At 40.2% G+C, this 25,419-nt stretch overlaps 1 long non-coding RNA gene across 1 annotated transcript in view; it reads right to left on the bottom strand.

Annotated features, from left to right (window-relative positions):
- Window positions 1-25,419, bottom strand: part of LOC140846121 (uncharacterized) — a 126,929-nt gene that overhangs the window by 80,667 nt on the left and 20,843 nt on the right. The window contains exon 2 of the long non-coding RNA XR_012125022.1: window positions 13,614-13,683. This is a non-coding gene — a long non-coding RNA (uncharacterized lncRNA). The remainder of the gene's footprint in view (window positions 1-13,613; window positions 13,684-25,419) is intronic.

Below are 25,419 nucleotides of genomic sequence, written 5' to 3'. Positions count from 1 at the left end.
CCTGGTTTGTTCAAACAGTCCTCTTAAAAAACACAGGTTATTTCTAGTCATTTGCTAGAGCAAGTAATACTGCAATTAATAACCATGTGTATAAGTGCCTTGGCATTTTTCCTTGTATATTTTTGAGATGTAGTCATACAAGTTAAGATTTCTGGGTTGAAGAATGAAGAACTATGCAATTTTTCTAGATACTGACAAATCCCAGAAAGGTAACGTTTTACCTCCTGACCAGAAATCACGAGAGTGTGTGTCGCTCTGCCACCTACCAGCAGAGTATATTGTCATGTTCTTGGGATTTTGCTAATCTGATGGGTATGAAATGGTATTAGTATAAATAAATGATGTTAAGGTAAAGTTTTGACTATTTTTTCTTATTACGAGTTAGGTTGGGAACATTTCCATATGTTTAATAATCATTTTAATATTTTCTCTTATGAACTGCCCACTCCAAACATTTGCTCATTTTTCTACTGGTTTCTTAGCTTTTTTCTTAACAATTTATAGGAGCTCTTTGTGTATCAGACACATTAGCCCTTTGTCTCTGATATATGTTGCAAATATTTTCATCCGCTTTTTGCTTTTCCCTTTGCTTATCTATTGTTGCCACACAAAAGCCATTTTAAATATATATTTGTGTAGCTGAATATATTAATCTTTGCTTTTGCCTCTAGATTTTGTGCTTTACGTAGAAAAGCCTCCTTTTTTTCAAACAATAAGGCTTCTCTCTCACTTACCAACTTTACATCTCCCTGTATGGCCCCGGAAGATGACTGGTTAGCCAGAGACGGGTAAGATTCCCCAAGGGAGGAAAAACCTAAGACAGGCACAGTCGCAGGGGGGCCATCAGGTGAGAAATTGGGGATCAACAGAGGTGAGGCTTAGAACCTCATCCCCCCTGTTCTGAGAGAAATCTGCATCCGTGGATGTTTTATTGCCCTTGTCTAGCTTGGATTAACACATAGTCTATAGGCACACACCTGATCATCTACATTTGCTCTCTTACAACACTAAACTATGTCTTCTACCTTCATCTTGCATCTACCTACCACTTCAGCATTTTATTAAAAATAATAATAATAAAGAGAGAAATGTGGTATCCACATATAAATCAAGTATAAAAATCAAACGAATATTCATATTTGAACTGATTGTTTATAGTTCATAATGCATGATCAAAACCGAAAGTTTCTGTGATGACTGCCCTTGTACTGTTCACCATGTAACTTATTCACTATGTAAGAATTTGTTCTCCATGTAAGAACTAGTTCGTTATGCTTCAGAAGATTGGAGACTGACGAAAATTAGGCTTGGGGTGGATTAATGATTGTGCATTGAGCATTGACTCCCCTATACAGAATTTTATTGTTGTTAACAGCCATTTGATCAATAAATATGAGAGATGCCCTCTCAAAAAACAAAAAACAAAAACAAACAAAAACAAACAAACAAACAAACAAAAGTACAGACTTCCAAATGTAAAATAAATAACTGGGATGTAATGTATAGCATAAGGAATATAGTCAAAATATTGTAACAACTTTTATGGTGATAGCTGGTAGCTAGAATTATCATGTATATAAATGTTGAATCACTGTGTTGTACACCTGAAACTAATGTAATACTGTGTGTCAACTACCCTTCAATAAAAAAAAAAAAAAAGGAAAACAAAAAATAAGAAAAGCCTCCTTTCTTCCAGGTTATATATTCTTCCATATGTTTCTCTAGTTTTTATGATTTCATTTTTAATATTTAGTTCTTTATCCCACCCTAATTTAATATGGTATGAGACATGAGGCACACAGCCAGTTTTATCTCTTTCAAGATGGCTATGCAATGTCTCAACATTAAAAGTCCATCTTTTTCCTGCTGACTCAAAATATAACCTTTTATCAAATACTAAATTTTTGATAAACATAAATACTATTTCTAGATTTTCTATTTGTCTGTTAATTAGCTAATACCAACCTACTTTAATTATAAGGAACTTATAATATTTTAGTATACAGGGCATAAGCCCCTTTCTCCCTCAATATGTTTATTGCTCTCTTTTACCAGGGCTTTACTGGATATTCTTGATTGGTTGTTTTTCCACAAGGACAATTGGATCAACATGCTTAGCTCCAGAGGAAAAAAAAATTATCTATTGACATTTTTATGAGATCAAGTTTAACTTATAAGTTAATTTAGGGAAAACTGATGTCATTATGAGGTTTTCTTCCTATATTCACCCATATACACATACATAGTCTTATGACCATATACTCGCCCCTCCCACCCATGCACACATACACACAGCAACACCTAATTTCTCATTATGTAGTCTGTTGCCCTTCATCTACCTTCTTTTCTCCCTTCCTCTTTCTTCCCTTCCTTCTGGCTGTTAGTATTTCTTTTGATATTTAAGATAGTTTGTTCTAATGACCAGCTGCTTTTATGCTAATACCCTAATATAATACCACAGTTTCCTCTATTATTTTTAACTAAAGCTGACAGATATAGCATTAGTGATTACCAGCATCAGCCACAAAACATTTTTAATGCTGTGATAATTTTTAAGTATTCAAAAATGTTTTTCTGAATTTTCAGCTTCAGAAATGTTTTTAAGGTATTCAATTTCAGAAGGTATTCACCAAGGAGTTATAATATCTATCTCTTGCTTTTATAATGAATTTTTATAAAACGTTTATAGGTTGATATACTGTTAAAAATTAAATTATTTCTCCCCTTTAAACACAATTTTATAAAAATATTTCTTAGAAAAATAACAATCTAACATCAGGTATCCCTTCACATACCAGAAGAAATGCTCTCATCTGTCCATGTGACTGAGTATGCATAGCTCATGTAACCACATTCATTATGGTATAGCCACTCCTTCCAAGAGTATATCATACTTTTCTGATAGTTGATATAAAACAATTTTTTATATGCAAAGCATCACTTTGTAGTAACTACCTTGAACCATCATTATAAAACACAGTTTTGTCATCTTAAAGAAATCAAATCATCATTGAGGGCACAACAATTGTAATTTTACAATCCTTTTATAGTGAATCTAGTTAACATCATTTAAAGGTCCATAGGCTTATGTTATGCTTTTATTATTGTATTCTTCCACAGAGCAATAGTAAGTAAGCCCCAAAGCCTTTGAAATATGATAGAGATTTCCACTGATGTCAAACTACCTCAACTCTCATAGTTTTCTATCCAAGGTAATTGCTTTAATGGTCTTTGCTAGTATTTTTGCTATCATTTAAATACTGTGACTTCTTCCAGATATGTTTGTCCTAAGATACACACTAAGTCAGAGGGCCACAACGCCTTGAGAAAAAGAAAACAGTAAGTCTCAGGATTAAATGCAAGCCAACCTGGGACTGATGGTAGAAGATGGACATTCATGTTCTGGGCACTGAGATCTTGGTCAAGGAATTGTTTGGTGGTTTCAGCAGAGGGAGTGGAGGAGAAAGGTCTTGTGCAACAAGGGCAGAAAATTCAGATGTTACATCTCTTTCCTTCTTTGTGGAACCCCAACACAACTGTAGGCCTCCTGAGAATAGCTCTGGTAGTCCAGCCCTGGTTTTGCCTGCAACTAATCTGTCATCACACCAGTCCTGACCAGTCATCAGAAAGGAATCAGGAGTAGCTGGGTATACAATTAAAAATAGCTCACTGAAGAGGATAACTAGGAAAATCCTCAATTACATTCTTTCATATTAAAGTAGCATTTCCCAAAATGCATATAGCAGAACATATTCCTAAGTGGCGTGCAATGAAAAAAGTTGTTTTCAGTGACCAAATATATTTGAGAAACACAGCATGTTGTGAAATAATAAGAAACATATATATTAGTCTCTGCCCCTGGTTCCTGATAACCCCTTGTAAATAGGGGTTCTAGGAGGCTTTTGTATTTTAATATTTAGCCTTTGGCCCTGGTTACTGACCCAGAGATTCTAAGACTTCTATAATTTCCTGAGTGATTGCAGCATCTGACCCTGCTCCTAAATCCCTTGGTATTTCCTGGGCTAAAGTAATGTCTTTATTCTAATGAGGCAACTCTTGGTGAGCTCCTGGATGGAGCTGGTCACCAGAAGAACCAAGTCATGAGTAGTAGCTTGGTACTCCTATCGCCTGGAGAAGGGCTGGAAATGGAGGTAATAGTCCATCATACCTATATGATGAAGTCTCCCTAAACTCCCAATAGTAAGGAGCAAGGGAAGCTTCCAGATGGGTGAACACATCCATGTACCAGGAGGGCAGTGCACTCCAACTGCACAAGGACGGAAGCTCCTTCCTGCACTCAGGACCCTTCTAGAACGCACCTTGTGTTCTCTTCCTCTAGCTATTCATCTGTGGCCATTATCATATTATTTATTACAGAATACACTGGTAAATGTAGGTAAGCATTTCTATGAGTTGAATGAGCTGTTACAGCAAATGAGCAAATCCAGGGAGAACATAACCTCCAATTTGTGGCCAAGTTGGATGGAAGTTGTGGATAACCTGGGACCTATTACTTATGATTAGGATCTGAAGTGGGGAGCAGTCTTCTGGGACTGAGCTCTTAACCTGTGAGGTCTGTGCTAAGTCTGCTTATTGGTCAGAATTGAATTGAATTGCAGGACACCCAGCTCATGTTACAGAGAACTGCTTGTTGTGGGGAAAGACCCACCCACCTGGTGTCATAAGTATTGTGTGTGTAAGTAAAGGAGAAATGGGTTTTATTTTTCCCAGACACATGTCATGCTCCCATTGTGGATTTACAATGTACATTTTTTCATGGAGCCTATGCTGAAGAAATCACTGTTGCCAATGAAACCTACCACTAACTAGTTTTCCATTTATCTAACCACCCACCTTATTTTTTCCCCTTTGTTACACTTTTCACCTCCTGTGGAGCTGATACTATGCAGAACATATTTTGTAAAATGCTGTTGTGAAGATTTTTCCAATTTATAACTTACTAAAGTTTATAGCTGTATCAGATCCCTTTGGAGATGTGATAGGTATAAATTAAATCGATAAACCTTTGAGGTTGTTCTTTTGAATGCCTCAAGGAGCATTTCTGCAAGTATCAACTTAATAAACATACAGCAACAACTCATTTTTCATTACTACCAAGTCCATAAAGTAGATCTTAGCTGCACATATGGTTAATTACCAGTATCATATAGCTTTATGGAAAAGCATAATATTTACATCAAAGTTAGCATTTGAGCTATGCTGGATTTGGGCTACAGTTCATTGGGAATTAGGGTATACAAAAGGTTGTATAATTAAATACTGTCAAACCCTTTTCAGGTATTTTACCAATTTGCTCCTCAGCAGAGTAAGAGTTCAATTGCTCCACAAGCCCACCAACACTTCTGATATTGTCACTTAAAAAACTTTTAGCTGATGTTAAGTGCTGGATGATGTCATTTTTGTGTCATTTAAGTCCTAATCCTAATGAGGTATAATTTAGATGCAATAAATGTACTCATTTAAAGTAATACCAAGTTTGATAAATTTATGCATCTGTATAATTGCCTTATCAATCAACATAGTGAACAGTTCCATCACTTCCAGAAAGTTCTCTCATTCCTCTTTTTAGTCAATTCCCTCACCACGAGCCCCCAAGCAAACATGATCTGATTTCTGGCAATATAGGATGTTGCTTGATATTGGAGTTCATATAAATGTAATCAATCATACAGTATGTTCTGTTTTATGTGAAACTCTTTTATTAAGAATGTTTTTAGTTGGTCTATGTTTTTATTTCTATCAGTAATCCATTTCTTTTTATTGTTGGTAGTATTCCATTATATAGATACACACAACAACGTGTTTATCCATTAACCCTTAGATGATGATTTGTTTTGAGTTTTTGTGTCTTAAGAACAATGTTGCTGTGAATGTTCACATGCAAGCCATTATGTGGTCATCCTCACTAATTATGTCCTAGGACAAGTGTATGCTGTGAACATTCACGTGCAAGCCATTATGTGGTCATCCTTACTAATTATGTCATAGGACAAGCGTACGCTGAATTTTATAAGACGATTCTAACCTTTTTTCCAAAGTGATTCCACCATTTTAGACACCCACCAGTAATATATGAGTCCCAAATACTCCACATCCTTTCCAACATTTGACACCACCAGTCCTTTAATGGTAGCCATTGGGTCCTGCAAGTCGACATTTCTTTCTGGTTTTAATTTGCATTTCCCCATGATTAATGATGTTGATCATTTAAAAAAATGTGCTTATGGGTAATTTTATATCTTCTTTTCTGAGGTGTCTATTCAAGTCTTTGGTCCATTTTTTATTAGATCATTTGCCTTTATATTACTGAGTTGTAAGAGTTCTTAAAATATTCTATATAGAAGTCTCTATCTGGTACATGTCCATCCATACACGATGAGTATACCCTCTCAATTCATGGACTGCTTTTTTGTTTCCCTTAGTGACTTTTGAAGAAACAGAGGATTCTAATTTCGAGGAAGTCCAATTTATATTTTCTTTTATGCTTAATACTTTGTTTTTCCTATCTAAAAAAATCTTAGCTAACACCACTGTATGAAGATTATCTCTTGTGTTTTCTTCTAGAAGTTGTAGTTTTATCTTTTATTTTTAGGTTAATGATCCATTGCAAATTAACATCTGTGTATGGTGTGAGATAGGAGTGGAAGTTCTATTTTTTCATATGGGTATCTAGATATTCTCCATCAATTATGGAAAGGACTGTTTTCCTCATTAACTTACATTGGTACTTTATTAAAAATTACTTAACCATATATGGGTGGATTTGGATTTATTTCTGGACTCCATCTGTTCCATGGATACTGCAAATCTATCTTTGCACTAAAACCACATATTTAGATTACATGTTTTATTTCAGTCTTCGAACTAGGTAGTATAATTCCTTTAACTTTGTTTTCATCTTTCAATAACTTTTTGGTTATTTTATATCCTTTGCTTTTCCAAATTAATTTTATAATAAGTTTCTCAAATTCTACAAAAATATCTCCTCTTATTTTGATTAGGATGACATTGAATCTACAGATTGTAAGAAAATAAAAAACTTGATATTAACTTTTCCAATTAATCCTTGAACAAAGTATATCTCCATTTGTCTAAGTCTTATAAATTCTCTTAGAAATCTTTTTAATTTTCAGTCTAAAATCTCTGCAAATTTTTTTGTTAAAACTTGTTCCAAACTCTTTTGGATTTTGGTGCCACTAGAAACAGTATTGCTTTTTAAGTTGCAACTTTATTTCATATCTTCATCACAATTATTTGTTGTTAATGTATATAAATACAATTTATTTTTGCATACTAACAGTTGTTTTGTGATTTTATTAAAACTACTTATTAATTCTAGTAGGATATTTTTTAAAGATTCCTTAGGGTTTTCTCTGAAAATAATCATATCATTTATGAATAGAGAAAGCCTCATTTCTTCCTTTCAAGCCTTTTACTGTTTTTATGTATTCATTGGTTAGGACCTACAGTAGAATTTTAAATAGAGCTGGCAAGAATGAAAGTCTTTTCTCCTTTCTCAAATGTGTTAAATAATAATAATCAGTCTTTAACCTTAAGTATGATAACTGCAGAGTATGTTGCAGATGCCCTTTATCAGTCTGAGTACATTGCATTCAATCAGGTTGGTAGTGTATTCAGATTTTCTCTGTGCTTTTAGCTCTCTTAATCTTTTTGACCTATTGATTACTGAGGCAGTGTTACATTCTTCAACTGCGTTTGTGAATTTGTTTATTTCCCTCTTTAGTTCTGTCAGTTTGGGTTCATGAATTTTGAAGTTCTTTTGTTAGATGCATACATTTTAAGTAGTTATATTTACCTGATGAATTGGGCCTTTTATCATTATGAAATGTTCCTCTTTATTTATTGCGATACTCCTAAATCTAGAAGTCTACTTTGTCTGATGCTGGCATAGCTACATTTCTTATACTTTCATTGGTAAGTTATATGATTTTCCAAACTTTTGGTTTCAACTTACCTGTGAATTTATATTTAAAGCGCATTTCTTGTAAATAGTTAGGTCCTCTTTAAAAAGGATTTTCTGACACTGCCTTCTTATGAGGAGTGTTTATTTATATTTAATGTAATTTTTATGTGATTAAGGTTCAGCACTGTATCTTATTATTTATTTCTCATTGTACCTTACAGTTTTTCTTTGTTCCTCTATTGTTACTGTGGGGGCCCGGCCTACGGCCGAGGCTAAGCCCCACTCTAGCTGGACAACGCCCTAAAGATGGCGCCTGCTTCCTGCTCACCACACTTTCCCCTCTTCCCTGTTGGGGATTGGCCCAGCAGACTTCCGTACCCGTGCACAGCTCGTGCTGCCCGCTTAGAGTGGTGCGTGACACCTATCCGCTTAAAGGTCACGCATGATACTGTCCCGGATTGGTTGGGTGACTGAATATAAGGGAGCCCGCCGGGAGGGAGAAGAGCTGCCCGACAGCTGCTGTAACCGCCGTGAGAGATAAGACAATAAAGCCTAGAGAAGAATCAAGACCTTGGGCGTGTTGCTTCGGTCCTTGAAGGGTCGCGACAAGTGGTGCCGAAACCCGGGAATCGCTAAACCTCGTCGCGACCTGATCCACTGACCCTGGTGCCTGCCAATGAACGTCGCTGGACGCCGTTCAGTCAGCTGGCCAGACCGGGAGAGGGAACCGAGGAGGGTGAGTGGATCGGCAAGTAAACTGAAAGTATACGTGGCTGGGCAGACAGCAGGCAGTTGCGGTGGGTGTTTATGTGTAGTGTGTGTGTCCTGTTAGTGTTTGTGACATTGTTTATTATAATATATGGAATGAGGAGGCGCCAGTGAAGGTTCGCAGAGAGGCGACGAAATCAAAAGGTTCGCAGAGTGGCGACGAAATCAAAAGGTTCACGGAATTAGCGACGTAGTCCATCTAAATCATAACTAGGATACTTCCCCCTTTAGAGAGAGGATGGGGACGGAGGACCAGGATTGGGTTTTTCTTCGGGGCCACTGAGGGAAAACAGCCTAAAAAGGCCCGTGTGGGTACCTCAGTGGCCCCTCACCAAAGAAAAGAAGGAAGCAGCCCAAACTTTAGTACAAGAACAGATAGCAGCTGGTCACCTCCAGCCCTCTACCTCGCCATGGAACACACCTATTTTTGTAATTAGGAAAAAGTATCAAAGACTGTTTCTTCTCCATCCCGCTTCACCCCAGAGACTGTCAAAGGTTTATTGCCACAGGGCATGGCTAATAGCCCCACCATGTGTATGTAAAGAAGGCCTTACAAACTGTCAGGAAACAGTTTCCCCTGATAATCATCTATCATTATATGGATGACATCCTTCTGTGTCATGAGAGCAGCAGGGAGCTAGAAACAACCCTCAGGGTCAGGGTATGGTGGAACGCACCCACCTCACCCTCAAGAATGCCTTATATAAACAAAAAGGGGGAATAGGAGAAGATTTTAGAACACTGGACAAAAATGGCCGCAGTGCAGCAGAGTGGCACGGCCAACAATCCAATCCAAAACACATTCCTAAAGTTTTGTGGAAGGATGTGTTGGAAGGAACATGGAAAGGCCCGGACCCAGTGATAATCTGGACCCGAGGCTCGGTTTGTGTTTTTCCACAGGACCAGCAGAACCCCGTTTGGGTGCCTGAATGTCTGATACGCAGAGTGGAAAACCCCGGAGCGGAGGTACAAGATGATCGCACTGCTTCTGCTCCTGCCGTGGATCCTACAGCAGGCGACGGCGGAGCCGAGCTGCAGCTGCAGCCACTGCCACGCTGACTATCACCATTCCTACGGCAGAGACGCTGAATGGTCTGTCCCAGGCCACTGAACCTTCTTCAAGAACAATTGGACCTCTTGGGGGAGGTTTTGTCTGTGGGCTGCGTATATGAGGGTGTATTACTGGTATTCATTTTCATAATTATTCTAAAGCTGCCAAACTTGTCCAGACAGTTAGGCAAGATGTTAAATGCCACCAAAGCCTGGTCAGGTGTAGGTGTCATAGGAATATTGCTAATTGTGGGCCTCTCCTGCTTGGGAGGAAAGTCTGTTACATAAACAGCAATGGGGAGAACAGAAGGTCCTGTTGCAGGCCATGGCAGCACTAGAGGAAGGCATCTCCCCTAGAGTATGGCTTATGCTGGATCAGTAGTCAAGGTCGGGTAAGATCGGGAGCTGCGCATATCAACCTAAGACAGGGCGCAGACCTAAGCTGTCTGTTGCCTGAGGACGGGTAAGAATGCTGCAGACTCCGGACAACCTAAGACAGGCATGATCCCGACAACCCTTTGGTTATAAAACAATAAAGGGGGAGATGTGGGGGCCCGGCCTACGGCCGAGGCTAAGCCCCACTCTAGCTGGACAACGCCCTAAAGATGGCGCCTGCTTCCTGCTCACCACACTTTCCCCTCTTCCCTGTTGGGAATTGGCCCAGCAGACTTCCGTACCCGTGCACAGCTCGTGCTGCCCGCTTAGAGTGGCGCGTGACACCTATCCGCTTAAAGGTCACGCATGATACTGTCCCGGATTGGTTGGGTGACTGAATATAAGGGAGCCCACCGGGAGGGAAAAAAAGCTTCCCGACAACTGCTGTAACCACCGTGAGAGATTAGACAATAAAGCCTAGAGAAGAATCAAGACCTTGGGCGTGTTGCTTCGGTCCCTGAAGGGTCGCGACAGTTACTTTCATTCTTTCTTTTGAATAAAATAATTTTTAAAGTTTTATTTTGTTTCCTCTATTGTTTTTTTACCTCTTATTGTTTTCTTAGTGTTTGCTCTTAAGCTAACTTCTGCATCCTTATTGTGTAAATGTATGTCTTGGTCAGTATTTCACCACTTCATGTTTTAACCTCTTTATACTTTACGTCTGACACTTCATACTCCATACTTCACATTTCTCATCTACCATTTCACAAATACAATCACATTAAAATGGCATAGTTTTATTTATGGTCTCCTTTGCCCTTTGTGCTATTGCTGTCGTATCTTTTGCTTCTACTTACCTCATAAACTCTACTTTATAATATTATTATTTTTCCTTTAAATCATTGGTTGCAAATAAATTCCAGGAAGAAAAAAAATAAGGTTTTTAATTTCCTTCATTATTATTTTTATTGATATGTGCCTCATTCTTTCCTGTCATATGTGTTTCCATGTGATGTAGTTTTCTTTCAGCCTTAAAAATATCCTTTGTGTTTCTTATAGTACAGGTCTGCTAGCCATCAACTCTCTCAGCTTCTATTTATTTGAAAATGTCTTTATTTTCACCATGCTTCTGAAGGATTTGCATTCTGGCCTCTATTGTTTATGGTGAGATGTCAATATACCATTGTTCTCCTGTATCTTATGTACCTTTCCTTTTTCTGGTAACTTTTCAGATTTTCTCTTTAATTCTAATTCTTAGCAGTTTGATTATGATGTATAGGTGTGATTTGCTTTGTATTTATTCTACTCATGATATACTGAACTTCTTGGATATATGAGTACATTTTTTCATCAAATTTGATAATTTTTCAGTCATTATGACTTCAAATATTTTTTGGCCAGTTATTACTCTCATGTATCTATAACTCCAATTTCACATATTTTATATAATTTTACACAGATTTGTGAGTTTCTGTTCATTTAAAAAATCTTTTCTTCATATTTTTCATATTAGAGAAGATTGTTTTTATCTGCCTTCAAGTTCACTAATTTCTGTCATCTACATTCTGGTATTAAGACCAAACTTTAAATGTTTTCAGTCATTTAGTATGCTTTTAAGTTCTAAGGTTTCCATTTATTGTTGTTGTTTTTATAGTTATTTCTTTCCTGAGATTTCCTATTTGTTAACTCATTAAGACCTTTTTACCCCTGTGCTTAGCCTGAATTCCATGTTGCTCTTCCTCTGTGAGAAATTGCCCCCAGGAGATATTACTCATATCATCTATGAGTAATGACATACTTATTTCTTTTCTAATTTTTCATGTCTTCTTTATCCATGTCTTGTTGCTTTGGCTAAGACTTCCACTAATATGCTGAAGAGAAGTAATGATACTAGTCAATTATCTTGTTCCTGGTCTTATAGGGGAGACTTTCATTATTTCACAATGAAGTGTGATCTTTATATATATTTTTTAAAGTCTGATTAAATGTTTCCTTCTATTTCAAGTTTGCTACCAGTTTCTATTTTGAATAGATAATGAATGTCATCAAATATTTTTACTGCATCTTTCCCTTCATTCTGTCAATGTGGCATGATATTTATGGGATTTTGATTCTTAAATCAACCTTATATTATTAGAATAACCAAGTTTGTCATGAGAGAGTTTGTTCAGGATTTTTGAAACTTGGATGCTGCCTAATTTTGCTTTAGGTAACATCTCATAACATATAGATGTCAAGGTTATGCTGGCCAGAAAAGAATCTCCTGTGTATCTTCATCTACTGTGTGGCTCCATTTTTCATACTGACCGTTTTTTTTTTCCTGTATGCCTGTTAAGTATAGATTAAATATGAGACATTTTGTATGAAAACTGGTGAGGATCCTGATGCCATCTTCCTCCAGAGATACCTCACCTTATCTTGTGATAGACAGATAAAGTGAAGGCAGATTACCTCAACCAAACAGACTGTGCTCATACATTCAATTTCTCATTAAAAACTCTGTCCGTCCTTTGCCCACAAGCTTCTTGTTTTTAACTCTTCTGGAGTTTCAACTGAGATCCCAGATTGTTGGCTAGGGTCTCTCCTCTATGGAAGATTCTAATCCTCAATTTTTGCTGTTCAGCATAGTGAGACTTCTGAAAACATTCTGCTTTTCAAAAGTTTTCTGTTGACCTTCTTAGTAGTTTTCCCTGTAAGTTTATATATTTAGAAATGCACTTTGGAAAAAAAAAAACCTCAAACATAGAGCTCAGATCTCCACATCTTCCTTTATCCTGGATCTCAGTCCCTTAAGTCCTAAATATCTTGGCAGTCCTAGACTCTAGACTCCAATTTTTGTGTCTCTAGTCTTGGGAAATTGCCAGAGGCATTACTGGCAGCTCTGATGCTTTTCTGTGGATCGATTCCTATATTCTCAGCCTTTCTATCTTTGCCAAGTATCAGCAGGTGTCACTATGAGAAAAGTGACTTGCACAATGTCAACTTCCCACTCTTTGATTCTCTTCCATCTGGAATCTTGGCTCCCTAATGCCTGGTTGCCTTGGAATTTCTCGAAAGCTTTCCAACAGAAGCTTTTTCTGTTTTATTTAACTTGAACATTGGCTCTAAGAAGGAATTATGGTCTGCAGAAAGGTAATTCATCATATCTGGAAATGAAAGAAGTTCACTCCAGGAATTTAATGTTTTGTTGATAAACCCAAATAAATATTTTTTATTTATTACTACTAATTGGAATCAAAAACACCTTTTCAGGGGAACTACCTAATATTAGATGTTCTGACTTGTGGGATATAAAATATCTATGGAGAAAAGAAAGGAAGTTTTGGGGACTCAAAATAGCACAACTTGCATAAATGGGGTATCTTTTTGTTTTCAAAGTCCTTTTTCTTTTCAGTTTTATACAGTTAATTCACAATACAACTATTTCAATAATTCTTCCTACAATGGGATATTATAGTTTATTAATAGCACTTACATAATACAATTTCATGGACACAGTATCTTCTTCATTTTCAGCTTCATATTTTCTGTATAGAGATTGTTTCCTAAATGGAAAATACCATCTATGAGTATTCATAATGACACATAAGTTAGATACATTATTTGAATAAATGAAATATTTTGAAGATAATAAAACCTCAATGATTGAGAAATGGTATAGTACTTCTGTCATCTTATGTTATTTCTGGAACAAATAGGAAATGTGGGATGCTCAGTTAAGCAATGTATTCTAATAATCATGAGCACATATTGTGAGGACAACTGATATTTTTAATAATTCATTGTATGAAAGAGCTACATATAAGTATTAAAATCTTAGCCTCAAATGAAGGGAAAATTTCTTAAGTATACTAAAGCACTCGTTTACTGGTAGTTAATAATGGAATATAAGTTTTACTGCTGTAAATTCCATAGGACAAGCTACATGGGAAGAATTAGCATTGTAGGAATATTTCAAGACATATCTATGAATTAAGACCAGTAGAAGTGTGGAATTTCTGTACATCTTTGCATTGGGCTTTACTTTTAATTTCATTTTAATGACTATCCATGTCAAGGGCAGGGAAGAAAACAATTGCTGTCAACATCCTTACTCATTAAAGAGTTGGGAAGAAAAGAATCCAATATACATCTCCTTTTTTCAATTGTCTTAGTTATGAAAGGTCTTTCCAATTTGTGCTGTGCAATGTTTGAACAATTTCTTCTTTATACTCACAAATTCTATTCAATTGGGGAAATACAGGATGTAAAAAACAATCAAAAGTTTTAACTCATCCTAATTAAAATTTTAATATTTCCTTTTCTTACAATTAGACAACAATAAATTTTAAACAAAAGTAAATCCATTTTTTAAAAAATTTCAAGCATAGTTGACATCCTTCTGTAAATATTTTTACTTCCTTGTTCTCAAAAGACAATAAATCTCTAAAGGTTGCATTTGTTTTACCTCCCAAATATGCTACTATCTCTTGGGTCTATACTGATTCATATCTTGTGGTTCCCTGTTAGTAAGGCTGTTTTCCATTAAAAAAATAGCTCTTTTTTATGTTATCCAAATTGTTATCCTATATACAATCAACATTCGTAAGCATTTTATTCCTGTGGGCTTGGCTTTCTATCCCTAAAACATTTTGTCAAAGAAATATTTTTAAAAACAAGAAGAAAGTAGAAAAAGAAAATCCTGATATATTGATCTAATTGGGAATTCATAATAAACTTCAATCATAAATATTTTTTTATTTACATATAGTTCATATACAATATTCTATTGGTTTCAAGTATACAACACAGTGGTTCAACAGTTACCAACATTATTAAATCCTCACCTAACTAGTGCATTTATTATTTATCAACATAGGAAGACGTTACAGAATCATTGGCTATATTCTCCTTGCTGTACTACCAACTCCATGACCAATTTGTCTTAAGATTGAGATTTTTGTGCCCCTTTATCCTCCTCACCTTCCCCACCAGAAATATTTCACACATGCAATTTCTAAGGAGTATTTTGGAATGAATATACAATATGTCCCGAAAGTACTACAATCTGTCAAAAAGAAATAATAAGTTAACTTGGATTTAAAGAGTAAATGAAAGCAAATTCTTGACAGTTGATGTTGGGGAATTTGGGCAAGAATTTTATAATTATGACTTGGGTTGCTCTGGAAGTCAATACTGTTTTTTCTAGTAGAAGAAGTAATGGTGTTATATGTACAAAGGACTTAACTGTCCCTTCTTATTAGCATAAGCCTAGTATATCTAATTGAAAGGATAGTCCTATGAATGTCAAATCACAAAGTTTACTTAATGGTGTTTCTTGACAGCTGAAAATTTTAGTAGTTTAATGTTAAGATAGAAATTAAATCCAGGGGCATAGAGCAAGATCAGTTATACATTATTCTAAAAAATTGTAGGGGCATTAAAAACAGTCTTGAGTTCCTAGTTTAAGATAGAGAAAAATTTCCTTCCCCCTGCTCTTTCAAATCTCACCACCAATAAAAAACAACTAATGATACAAGAGAACATTCCATCATAAGGGGAACAAGAAAACTGTCATGGCTCACAGAACACATTTTTAAGATCACTTGCCACATATTGTTAAATGATAATAAAAATGAGGGATTGGTGACATATAGATTCCCTTATAGTCAAGATGGCATAAAAAATGAGCACGATTAATAATATGAAATCTAGGGTTGCCTAAAAAGGTGAAAAGATACCCCAGTGGAGATCCAGTTTGATATTTCAGAGTGGTGGGGAAGATAGAGATGAAGAACCAAAAAAACAAAAAAATGTGTCCAAAAAAATATCAGAAAGAAAATAGAGGCTGTGGGCTGCTTCAGATTCTACTAGGTCTTCCAGCCACCATATGCCCAGTTTGAATTGACATGACTTTCCATAGCAGTGACTGACATTCAAGGATGTGTAAAGTCATGCAAGATGGTCACAGTCACAACACTAGCATCCAAAGTCCCAATATAACAGAATTAATTTGGAGAAATTTTGTAAGCAAAGAAATTATAGGGTGAGTACGGTCCCATACTTTCATTTTTCTCTAACTTGGAAGAGACACAGATGTTCTGCGTGCCTCAAAGCCAAAGTTCTAGGAGACAGGTTCTAGTTAGTCAGCAGAGTGGACATGCAACTGTGAACTCCAGAAGTGAACACGTGCCTAACACCATGAGACATGTGTAAACCTAACATGCAGACTGGGGAACATCTACTTTCTCAAAGTCGGGGGTAGACACACTCTTTCTAGAAAAGACAGAATAACATATATTTTACACAGACATAGCCTCTGTAGGGCCTTAAGTTGTCTGTTGCAAGTATTCTACTCTGCTGTGGCCTTACAAAAGCAGCCATGTATAGCATATAGACAAATGAAAAGGGCTATGTTTCAATAAAACTTTATTCATGGGCACTAAAAATTTGACGTTCATATAACTTCCATGTTTCATGCATTATTATTCTTGTTTTAATTTTTTTTCAACTATATAAAAATGTAAAAACAATTCTTACCTCACATGCCATTCAAAAACAGGCAGCAGGCTGGATTTGGCCCTTGGGTTATAGACTTTACTGATCCCTATCTTAAGCAACAAGAAATATATCTACTGTTTCCTAGACCCAGGAATAATACTGAAGTTTAAGATGTGCAAACCAAGAGCCCTGGAAACAACCTTAATGCCAAGAATGCTGACATGAGCTACAGATCTTGACTCCCTGCACGCCAATTCATTCTACTGAACCAGCTCTCAGCTATCAAAAGGAGGAAGCCTCCAGGATGAGCCAGATATGTCTCTTATCAAGGAACCACAAAAAGTCTAACATAAATACCAGACATTTAAACAAGCTTTTCATAGAAGTTTAAAATCATTTTAAAAAGACCAAAGAAAACACACCATAAGAAGACTTACTCAAAGAAACAGAGGTAATATCAGAAAAACAGAAAGAAATGACAGATGGTATAATTACTTCAAATATTAAAAATGGAAAAAGAGTTACATATGTTCAAATAAACAAATATAAAGGACAGAAAACTGAGCTTTTAGATATTCTGAAAGAAATGAAAGTGAACAATAAAAATACGACCATTCTGAATGTCACATTAAAAACATCACAAAAATATGAACATCACTGAAAACAAAATCAAAAGTGTAGTGGACGGGCGTAAGTAAATCACATAAATAGTAGGAAACATAACAAAACATAAAGATGACTATGGAGACAATTATGGATACAGTAAAGGATACTGAACTACAGACAGTCCCCAACTTAGAATGGTTTGACACGAATTTTCAACTTTACAGTGGTATGAAAGTGTGATGAAAACCAGAAACAGTACTTTGAATTTTGAATTTGGAACTTTCCCCAGGCTAGCAATATGCAGTACATGACCTTGAAGGTAAACACCCAACACACTTACAAACATTCTGTGCCCACACAACCCTTCTGTTTTGCACTTTTAGTACCATATTCAATAAATTACATGAGACACTCAACCCTTTATTATAAAGTATGCTTTGTGTTAGATGATATTGCCCAACTGTAGGCTAATGTAACTGTCCTGAGCACATTTAAGATAGGCTAGGCTAAGCTATGATGTTCAGTACATTAGGTGCATTAAATACAAGTGAATTACAATATTTTTAACTTACAATGGTCTTATCAGTACACAACCCCATCATAAGTCAAGGAAGATCTGTATATATAATTTGCATTCCTAAGAACAGAACAAGTGTCATGAAATTCAACTCCACACTTAGCCAGTCCTGAAATAAGACAGGCTCAAATCTACAGACTGAGTCTCACAGTGCTCTAGGGAAAATGGATATAGAGGGATTGATACAATACATGCATTCTGGTAAATTCCTCAGTCTTTAAAGATAAAGGAAGAATCATGGGTATTCATTAATAAATAAAGAGCAAATCACATTCTAAAGGGAATGTCAAGTGGTCTTTAGATATCTCCAAAAAGTAATCAGTTCCAAAAAGTGTAGAAATATTTATAAACTTCTTAAAAATAAAGAAAAAATATTTATAAATTTCTAAGAAAAAGGTAATCTCAACTTTATACCTAGTGAAGTTGTCCTTTATATTTAAAATAAAATATAGAACTTCTCACTCTTGAATAATGAAATTTAGCCAAACAAGAGAGAGCACAAAATAGCTTAGGAAAACAGAAACTGTAAAAAGGCATGGTTAGTGAGAGTTGAATCCCTTTATGCCAACACCAAAGATTAAAGAACTAAGGTAATTATAGTTACATAATCTAATATGAATGTTATACTTCTTGGCAATGTTCAACTGATAATTAAAAATGAAAGCTAAAAGAGCAAATGTAGGAGGAAGTATGAGTGATACTTTCCTCATATTTCTTAGCAGGGAGTCAAATATTTTTCAAGCTTGTAATATACAGTTAAAAATAACTCTATTTAGACAGACAAGTGCTCAAAATATTACCTCCCATGTACATTTCTAAGTATTACTGAGGTGTGCCATGAAAAGGAGGAAGTAAATAATGAAAAAGGAAATTATAAGATTAGGAGTCAAGAGATACGTAATGGATAACTGTTATATGTGACCATCCAATCCTTCAAAATTCCAACAACGTAATAAATCTGTATATGAGTCCCGTATTCCCAGGGGAACGATCCAGAACACTTGTTTCTCTAGCCACTTTGCAGCTGGAGTGCAGGCATATGGCCCAGGACCTCCTAGATAGAAGCTTTCCTGTGAGTCTTCAGTTCAAAGGAGCAAATGTAACAAACCTGGCTGTGCTGTTTTGTTGTTGTTTGGTTGGTTCTGATTGGATGGCCAAGTATGCTTAGGTTTTTGCAATACTCATCCAGTAATGTCTAACATCTGAGAAGGTAGCAGTGGAGGTTGTGACTTCTTAATCACAATGGATCTTTGATATGGGTCTGCATGTTATTCTGCCTATTAGTAATGAACCTCGTCCTCCAGATTTCTCAACTTTCTGTAGGCCATATAAAATATTTTACAAAACAGGACACTTTTAAAAAAAATTAAAGACCCTAAATTTTGTTATTCTCAATTTGAAAGCTTCCTTTAAGAGGTATGTCTTGCAAATATCCTTGTGTGCATGTCACACACAGAAGCTTTAGTAATTAAAGTCTCACTTCAGCATCCTTTTCTTCAAAGTCAATGAAGGGTCCCCACCAGTAAGATGGCAAACTTCCGGCTTCTTTTCGGGGTCCTTGGTTCCCGCCGGTGCCACCTGAAGCCCAATCACCTCTCGCCCCCCTCCCAATCCCAGCACCTAGCCAATAGCCACGAGCCCCATAGAAGTAACACCACAATCACCCTATGCCCCTTCCTATATAACCCAGCACCTTTCCCTAATAAAGCGGAACTCTCTGGTGAATTGCTGCTATGTGTCGCTCCTTTCCTTTCATTGGTGCCGAAACCTGGGAGACGGGACACCCCAACTGGGCCCCATCTTCCCCCAAGACCAGCAGCAGCTTGCCCTCATCCTCTTTTTCCGGCGCTGGCTCATCACACTCACCACTCCTCTCTGGCCTTTAGGTAAGTTTTCCCCCCCGGGGTGGGCCACTCTTCCCTGAGCTATCGCAGTGCCATTGACCGTGATCGTCCGGCAAGGCCCTGACACTCGGGGACGAGGAGGGAACGCTCCCCGCCTCAGGCCTTCACGGCTGCGGCGGACCCTCAGGCCCCTCCTCCAAAAGCCATAAACCCCCGCCTCAGCTGAAACTTTTTAAGCAAAATCTCCACGGGGTGGGCCACTCTTCTCCGAGCTATCGCAGTGCCATTGACCGTGATCGTCTGGCAAGGCCCTGACGCTCGGGGACGAGGAGGGAACGCTCCCCGCCTCAGGCCTTCACGGCTGCGGCAGACCCTCAGGCCCCTCCCCTGACAGCCATAAATCCCCGCCTCAGGCCTTCACGGCTGCAGCGGACCCTCAGGCCCCTCCTCCAAAAGCCATAAACCCCCGCCTCAGGCCTTCACAGCTGCAGCAGACTCTCAGGTCCCCCCCCTCCAACAGCCATAAACGAGGTGACTCCTTTGCGGATGAGAACACTCCCTTTCCCGCCCCCTCCTCCTTCTGTTCCGTCCACCGAAACCTGTTCGGTCTGCCGAAAACGCCTAGTGCTAGGTACCTCGTGACTCTGGCACTCTGCCTTCTTAGGGAAGTCTGGGTGACGACCCACACTTCCCAAGGAATTCCGACTCGTATACGAGTTTCCGCAGACCATCAAGGATCATCGGGGACGCCCTTGGTCTCCTTGTGGTCTGCTTCCAGTCCGAGGATCTCCATTTGTCTTTCCCTGTTTGTCTCCTTCTCTGTCCTTTAGCCATGGGAGCCTCCTCATCCCTCCCTGAAAGTTCACCTCTTGAATGCCTGCTTAAGCATCTGGCTACCCTCTCCCTGACACCTGATATAAAACCAAAACTTCTCCGTAAATATTGCTCCCAAGATTGGCTGACATACCCCCTAGACAATAACAACCAATGGCCTGCAGGGGGAACTCTTGATCCTAACATCACTTGCAATCTCTTTAACTACTGCCAGCGCCTGAAAAAATGGAAGGAGATTCCCTATATCGAAGCTTTTCACCTCCTAGCTCAAAAATCCCAGCCTCTGCACGACCTGCTCCCCGCCCCAAGTTCTCCTAGCCTGCAAGCCGTCTCCCTCCCCTCCACACACTCCCAGTCCCTCTTCAATTACCTTTGACCGGGCCGACGAGCCTCCTCCATACAGACTTCCCCCTTCGGCCCCTCCCCCTCCTACAACCCCTCCACCCTCCGCCGCCGCTGCCGCCTCTTTCCCCATGGCAGAAGCCTCCCGTCCTCTCCCTTCCCCTTCTTCTCCTACAACAGCCCCTCCCCCTTCCTCTACCGCCGCCACCGCTGCCTCTTTCCCTGCGGCAGAAGCTTCCCATCCTCTCCCTTCCCCTTCTTCTCCTACAACAGCCCCTCCCCCTTCCTCTACCGCCGCCACCGCTGCCTCTTTCCCCGGGGCAGAAGCTTCCCATCCTCTCCCTTCCCCTTCTTCTCCTACAACAGCCCCTCCCCCTTCCTCTATCGCCGCCGCCGCCTCCACCCCCGCAGAGGCCTCCCATCCTCTCCCTTCCCCCTCCTCCACCATCTCCTCCTGCACCTCACCACCACCTCCTCCGTCCCCCTCACCTTCCCCCCTCCCGCAAATCGAGCCTGAGCTTTTCAGTCCCCCTCTAACTAAGTTCCAAGAGCCTCGTCCGTCGTTGCCCCCTCAGATTCGGTCCCGAGGGCCTCCCAAAATTATCGCGGCTTTGCCCCCATCACCTGTTTCCCCCACACAGACTGAGCCAGAACCCTTCAGTCCCCCTCAGACTCGGTCCCAAGGGCCTCCCAAAATTATCGCCCCGCTCCGGGAAGTAGCACAATCCGAAGGCATCGTGCGCGTTCATGTCCCTTTCTCCTTAGGAGATTTAGCCCAACTAGAGAAACGCCTAGGTTCCTTTTCCACTGATCCCACGACATACATCAGGGAGTTTCAATGGACCCTCCAGTCTTACAGCCTCACACATCATGACATTTTCATGCTCCTGGCCAATACCCTCCTCCCTGAGGAGCGTAGACGAGCTTGGAACTTCGCCCAAACGCATGCTACCGAAACCCACAGGACTGACCCCACCTGTCCCCCTGGTCCCACTGCTGTCCCTGAACAAGACCCACACTGGGATTATAACACCGCCGTGGGTCTCCACTCTCGAGATATTTTTGCCTCCTGCTTAATAGCAGGTCTAAAAAAGGCAGCTCGTATTTTCAAAAGCTCCAAGACATAATTCAAAAGAGAGACGAAACCCCCTCCGAATTCTTAGATAGACTCATTCAAGCCCTATTACAGTATACCAGCCTGGACCCAGAAACACCTGAAGGAAGACAGGTCCTTATGACATACTTCCTAGCTCAAAGCTACCCCGACATTAAAGCTAAATTCAAAAAGTTAGAACAGGGCCCCGCTACCCCACAGACTGAGATCCTAACAGTGGCCTTTAAAGTCTTCCATAACCGGGAGGAGGAGAAAGAACGCCGTAAACAAAAAGCTGATCAGGCCAATTTCCAGATGTTGGCCCAGCTGATAAAACCACAACCTGGGCGCCCCTCTACAGACAAGCCCCCCCCCAGGAGCTTGTTTCAAGTGCGGAAAAGAGGGACATTGGTCAAGGGCATGCCCATCCCCCAGATCTCCTACCACCCCATGCCCCAGATGCCACAAAAAGGGCCACTGGGGGTCTGATTGCCCAACCACCCGAAGGGGAGGCTGGACGAACAACCCCCATCCTAAGCCCGCCGTAGTGGGGCTGGCAGAAGAAGACTGATGGGGCCCAGGGGCTTCTCGCCCGACCATTTCCATCACCAAACAGGAGCCCAGGGTTACTTTAAGAGTAGACAGTCGCCCCATCTCCTTCCTCCTAGATACAGGAGCCACCTTCTCAGTCTTGCGAGAATACCGGGGCCCTACTACACCAGCCATTACTCCTATAGTCGGGGTAGGAGGTAAACAGATTTCCCATTAAAACCCCCCCCTTTTATGCACAATCCTAGACAGTCCCATACCTTTCTCCCACTCCTTCCTAGTTATGCCCCAGTGTCCCATCCCTTTACTAGGACGGGACATCCTTTCCCTCCTCCACGTTTCCATAACTATATCCAATCCCACAGCCCCCAGTACTCCCTTTCTGATGGCCCTCCTAGCCGACAACCCCCTCTACCCAATGAAAGCTCCAGTTCTGCCCTTATACACCCTGTAAATCCCAAAGTTTGGGACATTACAAGCCCCTCCATGGCCCTATGTCCCCCTGCCTCTATCAAATTACGTGACCCCTCTCAGTATATCTGTCAGGCCCAATACCCCCTAACCACTTCAGCCCTCATAGGCCTCCAACCCATTATTCAAGATCTCTTAAACAAAAACTACCTCAGACCCACTCACTCCCCATTTAATACCCCCATATTAGCTGTTAAAAAAAACAACGGATCTTTCCGCCTTGTCCAAGACCTTCGCCTCATCAACATAGCCGTTGTCCCTATCCATCCCTTAGTTCCAAATCCATACACCCTTTTATCGCAGATCCCTGCTTCCGCATCCCACTTCTCAGTCCTAGATCTCAAGGACGCATTTTTTTCTATCCCTCTAGACCCCTCCTCCCAAGATTTTTTTGCCTTCACCTGGACGGACCCATACACCAGACATTCTGTACAACTTACTTGGACAGTTTTACCACATGGCTTCCGAGATAGTCCCCATATTTTTGGACAAGTCCTAGCTCAAGACCTCAAACAGTTTCACCATGATCACCCCGAGTCCACTTTATTACAATATGTAGATGATCTTCTGCTCAGCAGTCCCTCGTGGGAACAGTCTCAACTTGACACTGCATCTCTACTTAACCTTCTAGCTTCCAGAGGTTGCCGAGTATCCCCCGTCAAAGCTCAAATCTCTTCCCCTTCTGTCACTTACCTTGGATTCCTTCTGTCTCAACAAAGAAAGTCCATTACCTTAGACAGAAAATGACTCCTCTCAGACCTGCCCATTCCCAAAACCAAGACAGAAATCCTTTCCTTTCTAGGCTTGGCTGGGTATTTTAGAGCGTGGATCCCTAACTTCTCCATGTTGGCAAGACCCCTATACGACCTCAGCAAGGGCCCCCCTGAAGAACCATTATCCTCCTCACCCCGACACTCCTTCATTAAGCTCCGTCAAGCCCTTGTAGAAGCTCCAGCTCTCCATCTCCATGATTTGTCAAAACCCTTCTCATTATACATTCATGAGAGGTCCAGTCAAGCTCTAGGAGTCCTAGGCCAATATTATGGCCCATCCTTTGCCCCAGTAGCTTATCTCTCCAAGCAATTAGACCCCACAGTTCGGGGATGGGCCCCCTGCCTATGGGCATTAGCCGCTGGACAGCTCTTGCAGAAAGAAGCTCATAAACTAACATTCGGAGCGCCCCTTACCATTCTGTCCCCACATCACCTAAAAGATCTCTTAACCTACAAAAGTTTACAGACTCTCCCTCCCTCCAGACTCCTGACCTTACTGTCCTCTTTCCTCCAAAATCCAAACATTTCTTTCCTCCCCTGCCCGCCCCTGAATCCGGCCACTCTTCTTCCTCTGCCCTACTCTCCTCATACTCCCTCGCATGATTGCCTGGAAGCCCTTCACAACTTCCTTCCGTGCCACTCCATGATCTCCGAAGGAGCCCTCTCACACTCCGACCTCATCTGGTTTACTGATGGGTCCTCCTTTAAACATGAGGGCATCCGCTACTCAGGATATGCAGTAGTCTCCCTCGAAGATGTCATTGAAGCACGAGCCCTACCCCCTGGTACAACCAATCAGCAGGCTGAACTCATTGCAGCCACCAGAGCTTGCACTCTGGCCCGGGACACGTCTCTCACATTGTACACTGACTCCAAGTATGTATTCCACATTCTCTTGTCCCACGCGGCAGTATGGAAAGAACGAGGCCTCCTCACCACAAAAGGGAATTCCATAACTAATTCAGCCTTAATTACTAAACTTCTAGGGGCTTCACAACTCCCACACCGACTAGGCATAGTCCACTGCAAATCACATCAAAAAGATGACTCCCCCATTGCAAGAGGTAACAACAAAGCTGACAGAGTAGCCCGGTCAGTTGCCCTATCAGAAAACGCACCAGACAACAATCTGTCTGCCCTTGCGGTTTTAACCTTATCACAAGACGCCCTCTGCTCTCAGGACAAAGAGTCTCTCTTCTGCCTCTTACATGACCTGTTCCATCCCAGCCCCCAATCCTTGATCCATTTTTTACAATCTTTTTTTCCTCTCTCTCCTGAAGACAAAACCCTACTTAACCAAATCACCTGCAAGTGCACCATCTGCCAATGCACTAACCCTAATACCCCCCTCAAAGCCCGACCCTTCCCGGCTCATCAAGCAAGGGGTAATGTCCCCGCTGCAGATTGGCAAATAGACTTCACTAACATGCCCCCTGTATGACGTACCAGATACCTACTCGTGCTAGTAGATACATTTTCAGGATGGGTCGAAGCTTTCCCCACCACTAACAAACGAGCATCCGTAGTTGCCTCTATCCTCCTCACCCAGATCTTTCCTAGGTTCGGGATGCCCACTTCCCTCCAATCAGATAACGGCCCTGAGTTCACTGCCCAAATTATCCAGAACCTCTCCAAGTCGCTCTCGCTCCCCTGGCATGTACATTGTCCTTATCAACCACAAGCTTCAGGAAAAGTAGAAAGAGCCAATAGGA

The sequence above is a fragment of the Manis javanica genome, chromosome 14 (assembly GCF_040802235.1).
Source record: "Manis javanica isolate MJ-LG chromosome 14, MJ_LKY, whole genome shotgun sequence".
NCBI lineage: Eukaryota > Metazoa > Chordata > Mammalia > Pholidota > Manidae > Manis > Manis javanica.
This window is presented reverse-complemented; position numbering and strand designations above follow the sequence as displayed.